The following is a 9,211-nucleotide window of genomic DNA, read 5'->3' as shown; positions in this document are numbered from 1 at the left end:
CGCTTGACTCATACATATAGTAGATATTGCTAATAAGGGAAACCGTGGGACCTATGTTTCTTTGGGCCTGGCTTACTTCACTTAATATAATTTTTTCCAAGTTTTTCCATTTCCTAACAAATGGGGCAATGTCATTCTTTTTGATGGGGGCATAGAATTCCATTGTGTTTATATACCACATTTTCTTGAACCATTCATTTACTGAAGGGCATCTGGGTTGGTTCCATATCTTAGCTATGGTAAATAATGCTGCAGTAAACATGGTTGTGCTGGTAGATTTTGTGTGGTGTTGTTTGTAAACATTTGGGTAAATGCCCAAATCTTAGAGTCTTTTTTATCCAGGGTATCTCTGTTATCAAACACCTACTGGGTAACCACTTCCAACTTAGAATACACCTTTCTCTCAGAACTTTCTAACTTTTGAAGCTTTCTTCTAATATCTGGGGCTGACTGGGTAATAAAGGCCATATTTAGGGCTCTTTGATTCTCCAGGGCTTCAAGTTCTATAGGCCTATATGTCCTATAGTCTTCTGGGAGAAGTTCCAGAAAAGCATTAGGGTACTCACTGGGGAACTGTACCATCTCACTCACCTTAGTTTGATGACTTGGCTTTCTAGCCACTGCGGTATCCCTGCTAATCAAACCTAGCAATAATAGGTAAGCACTTCCATACCTCGATCACTGTTACTCTCAGCTTGGCTAAGTCTGTGGAAAGACTTGATTCAAATGGTCTGGTTCAATATTTGGGCTACTGTCTGGTCAAGTACTACTTTCAAATCACCAAGCAGGATTCATTCCCTTTTCTACCAGGTGAAAAGCACCTGTTAAATTTGCTGACACTCATTCTGGATGTGCTTGTGTGTGAAAATTACTGCCTCTAATGAAATAATGAGTCACTGTTTTTTTTTTTTTTTCTGAAAAGGATGGACTTTGCTGTTTCCAGTTATAGAGGTCACTAGTTTTAAAGGGACCATATATTCAAATGGGGGCCTGCCCCCCCATCTCCTCCATGTTCCTCTTTCAAGGGTAATAATGGTAACATACCACATTTTACCACCTCAGGCTGATAAAAGTAACCACGTTTGGTATAGGAGGACTTAACATGACAGGTGCTGATGGCAAAGAATAGGAGAGAGTACATCAATGCATCTTCCTGTGAGGGACTCTATAACCCTGGGGGAGAATATTTTTTGGATATGGCAACTTGGATATGGCCTTGTTCTCCAATCCTGAGGAAAGGAGTAAACAGAGATGCATACAGGACACAGGTAAAACTATCAGCATAAACAAACAGACCAATAGCCACAGACGCTTAACTTACATGTCCCATACGTCTCAATGTTGACCACTACAAGAGGTCCCAGATGACAGAGAGAATGTCCCAGATTGCCTCTTGAGGAGGCCGCAGATGACCCCTGGAAAATGTTACATATGTCGTCCCTAGGAGGCCCTAGATAATCTCTCATGGAGGTTCCAAATAGCTCCCCAAGGAAGTGTCAGATGACCTCCAAAGGAGGTCCAAGATGTCCTCTCAATGAGGCTGAGATTACCTCTCCAAAAGCTCCCAGATGGCCACTCAAAGAGCTATATGTGAACCCCAGAGGAAGGTCCAGATAACCCTCTTGAGAAAGCCACACATGACCTCCAGAGAAGGTCTTATATGGCTTCTCAAGGATGTCCCAGATGATGTCTGAAGACGGTCATACATTTCTCATCAAGGTAACCCAAGCTGACCTCCCAAAGAAGTCCCAGATGACCTCAGGAGGTGGTCCTAGATTGCCTCTTAAGGAAGTCCTAAGACCTATTTTTGAAGAGTTCTTGGGTTGCCTCCCGAGGAAGCCCCAGATGACCTCTGGAGAAAGTCCAAGATGGCCCCTGGAGAAGGTCCCAGACGACCTCCAGGGTAGGTTTCAGATGGCTTCTCAAGGAAGTCGCAGATATACTCTTGATGAGGTTCCAGATTGCTTCCCAAGGAAGCCCTACATGACCTCTCAAGGAGTTCCCAGAAGCGGCAAATGACCTCCAGAGGGGGTCTCCAAAACAGGCTGGCAAGTTGTCCTAGACACACCGCTAAAGGAACCTAAGTGACTTTTGTCAATGTTGGTCCTCTGGAGACAAACACTCAAGGTAGACTCTTAACGCTGAGGGTTGACACTTTCACCTAAGAGGATTTTTCCCTTGGGACAAGGCCTGATGCTTTCCAAATGGATTATCTCAATGGGGTTTCTGAAAATTAGGAACTCTGTAGTTCAAGAGAATCCATCGAGACACGTTTAACATAATAAATGTTTTCCAAACCACCAACCCCCAAAATTATGATAGCCAAGGCTCCAAACAAAGGGGAGGGCAAGCCTTTTTCCCCCTTCCCTTTGTCTCTCCTTGGCTACAGAACTATACATCCTTCGTTGTCTTTCCATTTTTCCCTTCTACCAGTTCCTTCTTCTCTTCAGGCCTGTCCACTCTCCACATGTCTGAACTGCTTTGCCTGGGTCGTCAGTTGCCATCCTTCACCTCCTGCCCCCCCTCAACTTCCTCTCCTCCAAGGTTCTTTCCCCTTCTGCTATCACACCACTTCCTTCCTTCCAGGACTTTTCCTTTTTTCTCTTTCCTTCTATTTCTCTGAACAAGTATCTTATATAAAGTCTGTAACCCTTCTCTACTCCAACTGCCTAACAGCTTTCAACTGTCACATCCCAAACTGCCTACAGCCCAATCACTTAACAGCTAAACACCTGTTGATTAATGCACCAGCCCCTCCCACAGAATGCCCCACCTTCTTTGGTGGCATACTTTGTCCTTTCCAGCTGCCCATGAGATGGTGCCTGGCTGATTATGGGACCCTATAGATTATTGGGGCCCTGCTGATTATTACAGTATCCTCCTTGTGAACTAGTAGCTATTGAAATTGGAAATTTGATTTTGATATTACAAACTCATTGTGACATCACAAACCCATTTTGACATCATCATCAGCACAACATCACAAACCCATTGTGACAATATTGTCATTGTGACATCATGATTCCATTGTGACATCTCAAATCTGTTATGACCTCTTAGCTCCTTTGAAAAATCCATGCCCTTTTCAACAGCACAGTCCCTTTGTGTACCCATATCCTTGTTGTTAACTGACAATTGAGAGCAGACATGCCATTATAACATCAAAAAGTGTTTGAGACATTCTCAACAGTGTGACATCACATTTTCATTATGAGAGCATCAACTCGTTGTGATATCACCAAACTCAATGACATAATCCCATTATGACAACAATTCTCATTGTGACATCATAGACACATTGTGAATGCTTATTCTGTGATTTCATTGTATTTCAAATGTGACATGAGAGTTGATATCAGAAACACATTTTTGTGCCTACATAACCTACATAACCATTTTGAAGTCATAATCACATTGAGATATCACACTGCCATTGTGATATCACTAACACAATGTGATATCACTAAAATCTGTCCTCATAACTTTTGTGTTATGTTAACATTGTGATATCTTAGACCTTTCTGCCCTCATTATTTTTCAACCTCATATTTCATGTAACATGAAATACCAGAAATCCACTGACATCATGACAACTGTGACATCACACTGACCGATGTCATGATCATCATGTCACATTGTGACATCACAAAAGTTTTGATGTCATAATTAATTGGTGATGCCATACAGGTAATGGGTCACAGTAGGTCTATGATGTCACAATTGGTTGGTGATATCCAAATGGCATAAAGGGTCTCATTTGTCATGAAATCACAGAGAATATGAGTTCACGAATGGATTGTGGTATCTACAAAGGCAGGTGTCCTTGCAAATTTGTTGAAGTCCTAGGAGGATTATGATATCACAGTGTTCATGATGTCTGTCAGTATGATGTCAAAATGGTCAAGATGTCACAGTGGATTTCTGATATCATATATCATAACTGAAATATTACAAGGTTTAAAACAGATTATGAGTTCATAAAGGGAACAACACAAGACTTATGAGGACAGTGTGGGCACACAGGCATCAAATATTGCCCTGAGGGGAAGTTGAGTGGGAGAGCCTGATTTGTTTAAGTTCAGTGTGTAAACAGCTTGTGGAAGCTTAAGTGCATGATAAGGTGTGACCTTTACAGTGGTTGGTTGGTTCCATTTCCTCCCCTCCCATGCAGTCTTTTTCTTTAGAAAGGGCTTGATCTGTGTTAATAAACGAGTCCTTGCTTGACTTGAATTCCTGGTGTGTCTGATTGTCTCTTGGGCTAAGGGAGGCTGGGGAACAGGCGAGCGGCCACACTAACCTTTCCTTGGACCCCATAAGTCTTTCATGGAACAGACAAAGACCCGACATCTGGCTCCCAATGTGGGGCTTGAAAGGAAAAGTTACTGGCTGAAGCTAAACGCTCTATCAAGGTAAGTGAAACCCTTAGTAAGGGTAATGTTATTTCACAGAAGAAGGAGGAGGAGGCAGCATTAGGCCTAGAGGGAGTAAAGGAGGACTTGGGAAGTATGAAAGAAAAGGAATGGATCAAATTCCACCAAGAACGCAGCAAGACATGTACAGTAGAAGTCAAAATGAGGGTGAATGTTACCCCCTATGACTTGGGTGCCCTTGAGAGTCCTAGGCCCACACCCTACTCCCCTTATTGGGGGGAGGTAAGGTGCCGTATGGGACCTGCAAGAGGAATCTGCAAGACCCGGACCCTTACCAATCTTCTATAAAGGGGCCGAGGGCTGGGGAAGTAACATATAGCAAAAAATCCAAATAAGTATCTCTATACTAATATACAAACAACCAAAGAACATATTGAAAGGTCATAACATACCTAGACATTGCATACATATAGTGATTAGTGGAAAAAGAAACAATAAGAGAGCACTGCACAACCACTATGTAGAAATTGGAATCCTTATACATTGGTTCTTCGCACTTAAAGTGATATTGTCAGTTTGTTAAACATAGAGGCAATCTTTTAGATATTACACATAAAGTTGCCGCTATGATACAACATTTTGAATCATAAATATATATACAAAATATATTTCAACATATGTCCCATGAGACACATGTACAGTAATATACATAGCAAAACCTTTTACAATAACATATAATAACATATTGACATGCCCATTGAGGGTATTACACAAGTATACACATGCATATAAAACAATACCACTAAGTCTACATTAAGCCACATTCCCACTCCAATATACTGCATCTTGATGATCATTATCTCTCATCCATCTCAATTCTATTTCATCCCGCAATTTACATAATTTTGTAGAATATTCACTGATTCACAATGTCATATGTAGTCACTCAGAGGATATATCACATCATATTTTATTGATAGTCTTATTCATCAACATACTAAACCTATACCTTTGAAAATTGTGTGATATTAAATTCTAAATTATCACTTATATTCAGCCACTACTAATCTAAAATTTTTCCTAAGGTTAAAGCAAATGCAATCTGTATTTCTTCAATAAAGTACAATTCTTAGAAAGTCAAAGAGTTGGACTATGAATATCACCTTCAGTTCTAGAACATTTTATCATCACTACCCTCTCAAAATACTCTAATATATATTAGTAGTCATTTCCTGTCATAATTTCAACTTACCCTCCACTTGAGCAGCAATTATTTCATATTCTACATCTACAGATGGGCCAATTTAAAAACCTCATATAATTAGATAATGTACTCTATTTTACAAATTTCTCCCATGTAATATTAGTGTTTCCAAAGTAAGTCCATGTAAACAACAACAGCAAAAAGAATACTGACTCAAAAACAATAGATTTAAGCAGTCTAAAGATAGGCTCATGTCTAACATTTAAGTATTATCTTAGATACCAACAGACTTTTAATCCAGTGAGCCATGGGCCCTCAAAATATTGACCAAATTTCTTAATTTACACAATTGCTACGTTTCTCATCTATCTTTCTTTCATTTCAACACAAAATCTGTTTATATCATTTTTGTCATACTTGAATACCAATGCCTTTGGAAGATATTTATTAGTTGGTGTATATTATTTGTAAGAAGTAATCTTACTGAAATATTTTACACTAACATATTGATTAAGGGCCTTATTAACCTTTTCTGTCTTTCTCCATTACCATTGCCCCTTAATTTTCAACTGTTTTCTTATAATATCTTTGTGCTAGCTTCACACATCGTCAAAATGTATTTCAGTGCTATTCACCCACTGTCATTGAAAATTATACAATGCTGAATATAAAAGCAAAAATCTAAATAAATGGAGACATAGTTTTTGTGGATTGGAGGATATAATTGAACAAAGATATTAATTGTCCCCCACACCGCTATTTTTGGTCATTCATAGGGCTTGAAATCTGGCCTGGGTACTGTCCCTCAGCTCTTCAGCTCAAAGTGAGGCGCCTCTACCCATTGAGCAACTGTGTCACTTCTGGTTTTCTGGTGGTTAATTGGAGATCAGATTCACACACACATTCCCGTTCCAGCTGGCTTTGAACAGTAATTTTCTGATCTCAGCCTCCTATGCAGACAGGATTATAAGCATGAGCCACCAGTACCCAGTTTCACAGTTTTATTTATAATTTTATGACAATTTTGAAAACACTTGATCAGCACTTTTTGACTCATTGACAAAGAAAAATAAACTGGAATATATATCTCTGTACAATATTAACACTGTTAGTGTAAAATTGTTACACAAATTGTAGAGGAAAGATTATACAACTCAATGGGTCTGTAGGGCACCAGTAGAGCCACATACATATTATCAAGGTAAATTTAATGAGTGTAAAACCAAACATTTGTGGAATGACATTCTCCTTAATAAGTGGTGATAGGGTAGAGAGTATTGGGGAGAATTAAAAAGTGAACATTGATTTAAACATAATTTATTCAAATATTAACTTCAATCAGGATTAAAACGAGGTATATCAAACAGAGATAGTGATGTAAATGTAAAGCACAGAAAGATGTGTTGACAATTTTTCAAATGAAGAATTCTTAAATTTGGCATTAAAATTATAGGAAAAGAGAGCTTGATGTAGTAGAAATCAATAAAAGTGTAAAATAGTTTAGTCTGTGAAAGCTCATATGCAAGTAGTGAATAGAAGTTGGGAGTAGGGGGCTCATGTATCTCATCCTAGCTACTTGGGAGACTGTGATTTGAGTATTACTATTTGAAGGCAGCCCACAAAATGAAGTCCCTGAGAATCGTACCTCTGATTAATGGCAAAAAAAGGCAGAAGTTTGGCATGAGTCAAATGGTAAATTGTTAACAAATTGCAAGAAATCTCAAGGACCCTGAGTTCAAACCCCAAGAGGATACGTACATGTACAAAAATAATAATAGTAGTACTAACAGTGATGATGATGTAGATGATGATGATGAATATAATGATGATGAAGGGTACCCGTAGTCAAGGATAAAATATTTGCAAATCTTATACCTGAAGAATGACTGAAGCCTAGACTCTGCCTAGAACTCTCAAAACCTAATGTTAAAAGAGAACATCAAATACAAACCAAAACAATACATCTTGTGGAAAATAAGCACAAGAGAAACATCATCAGTCATCAAATAAATGTAAATTGAAACTAAAATTACATCATAAAACATGTATGAGAATAACTTCCCATAATACAATAATGACCATACTAAATGCTATCAAGAAGCAGAGAAACTGGAAACTGGCAGGATGTCAAATAGGAAAGCCACTTCTGAACAAATTTTGTCAGGTTCCTAGAATATAAAATATGCAACCACTCACAGTATAGCACAGGAATTGATCCCTTCACACATTGTCTCATAGAAATAAAATGTAAGGTTCACCCAAAGGTCAAAACACAGAGGTTTATAGCAGCATTATTTCCTTTAGTCAAAAAAATGGAAATCAATTCAGGCTCTCTTCAGGTGAATGGGAAACAGATTATGCTAAATTTTATAATGACAGAACCAAAAAGCAACTCGAGTGAACACAATACAATATTAAGGCATCCAATACCTGGGAATAATCTACCAAAGATAAGAAGGCAATCCTAAAAGCTTATTTATTGCTTGATGGAGAAATCAGAGGAAAATATGCGTTGGTTGCCAGGATAAAACAGGTTTCGGTTGGAACAAAGAGAAATAGTGTGTTTAATTATAAAAGTGAAGAACGATTGTAAAGCTCATTTTGGACATGACAACTTGTACTTCTCATTGTTGCAACAGGTCCACCTGTATCCTTAAACAACTGGTTTTTCCCCATCTCCTCCACAAGTTATACTGACATCAAATATAGTGAAAGCAGGGGTTATACTGTGGGGGAGGGACATACAGAGCAACAAAGAGATAATCTTATAAATGCGTTAGAAACACATGCATGAAAGAAAAAAACATTAAAATACATATCTAAGGGTTCATTTTCCTGACATCACATTATCTGACCTTTTCCACTTGACTCATACATCTACTAGATATTACAAATAAGGGAAACCATGGGACCTATGTTTCTTTGGGCCTGGCTTACTTCACTTAATATAATTTTTTTCCAAGTTTTTCCATTTCCTAATAAATGGGGCAATGTCATCCTTTCTGATGGAGGCATAGAATTCCTTTGTGTATATATACTCGGTGTGGGGGGGAAGGAGGGGGAAGGAGAAGGATTGGGATTGGGATTGGAGGGGGGGAGGCTGGGAAGGGATGTGAAGGGTAAACAAAGGAGGAGGCTGCAATGCTTGGTAAGAAATGTACGCATTATCCTGCCCATGTAATTGTAACTCCTCTGTACAGTATGTTCACAAATAAAATAAAATTAAATCCAAAAAAAAACCTCAAAAAAAAAGTGAAGAATGAGACAGACTTATTTTTGGTAAGAAACGTACCTGTAAATATGGTATATTCATATAGAGTTGATAAAACTATGATAGACTTAATATTTGCACAAAATAATTTAAATAACTGAAGTCTGTATAAGGTACTTGAGAAGTATTAGTGTACTGCTTGTCATGTCATACTAGAAATATATAAGTAAACTGGAAAATATTCAAGGGATTTCTCTGTGTTCTTTTATTTGGGATACCAAATTTTCTTGATCCACATTTTCTTGATCCATTCATCTACTGAGAGGCATCTGGGTTGGTTCCATATCTCAGCTATGGTAAATAAGGCTTCAATAAACAGTCGTGCTGGTAGGTTTAGTGTGGTATTTTTTGTGAACATTTGGGTAA

Source organism: Dipodomys merriami, unplaced genomic scaffold (assembly GCF_024711535.1).
Source record: "Dipodomys merriami isolate MVZ:Mamm:240054 unplaced genomic scaffold, mDipMer1.0.p SCAF_124, whole genome shotgun sequence".
NCBI lineage: Eukaryota > Metazoa > Chordata > Mammalia > Rodentia > Heteromyidae > Dipodomys > Dipodomys merriami.
Note: the sequence above shows the minus strand (reverse complement) of the source record.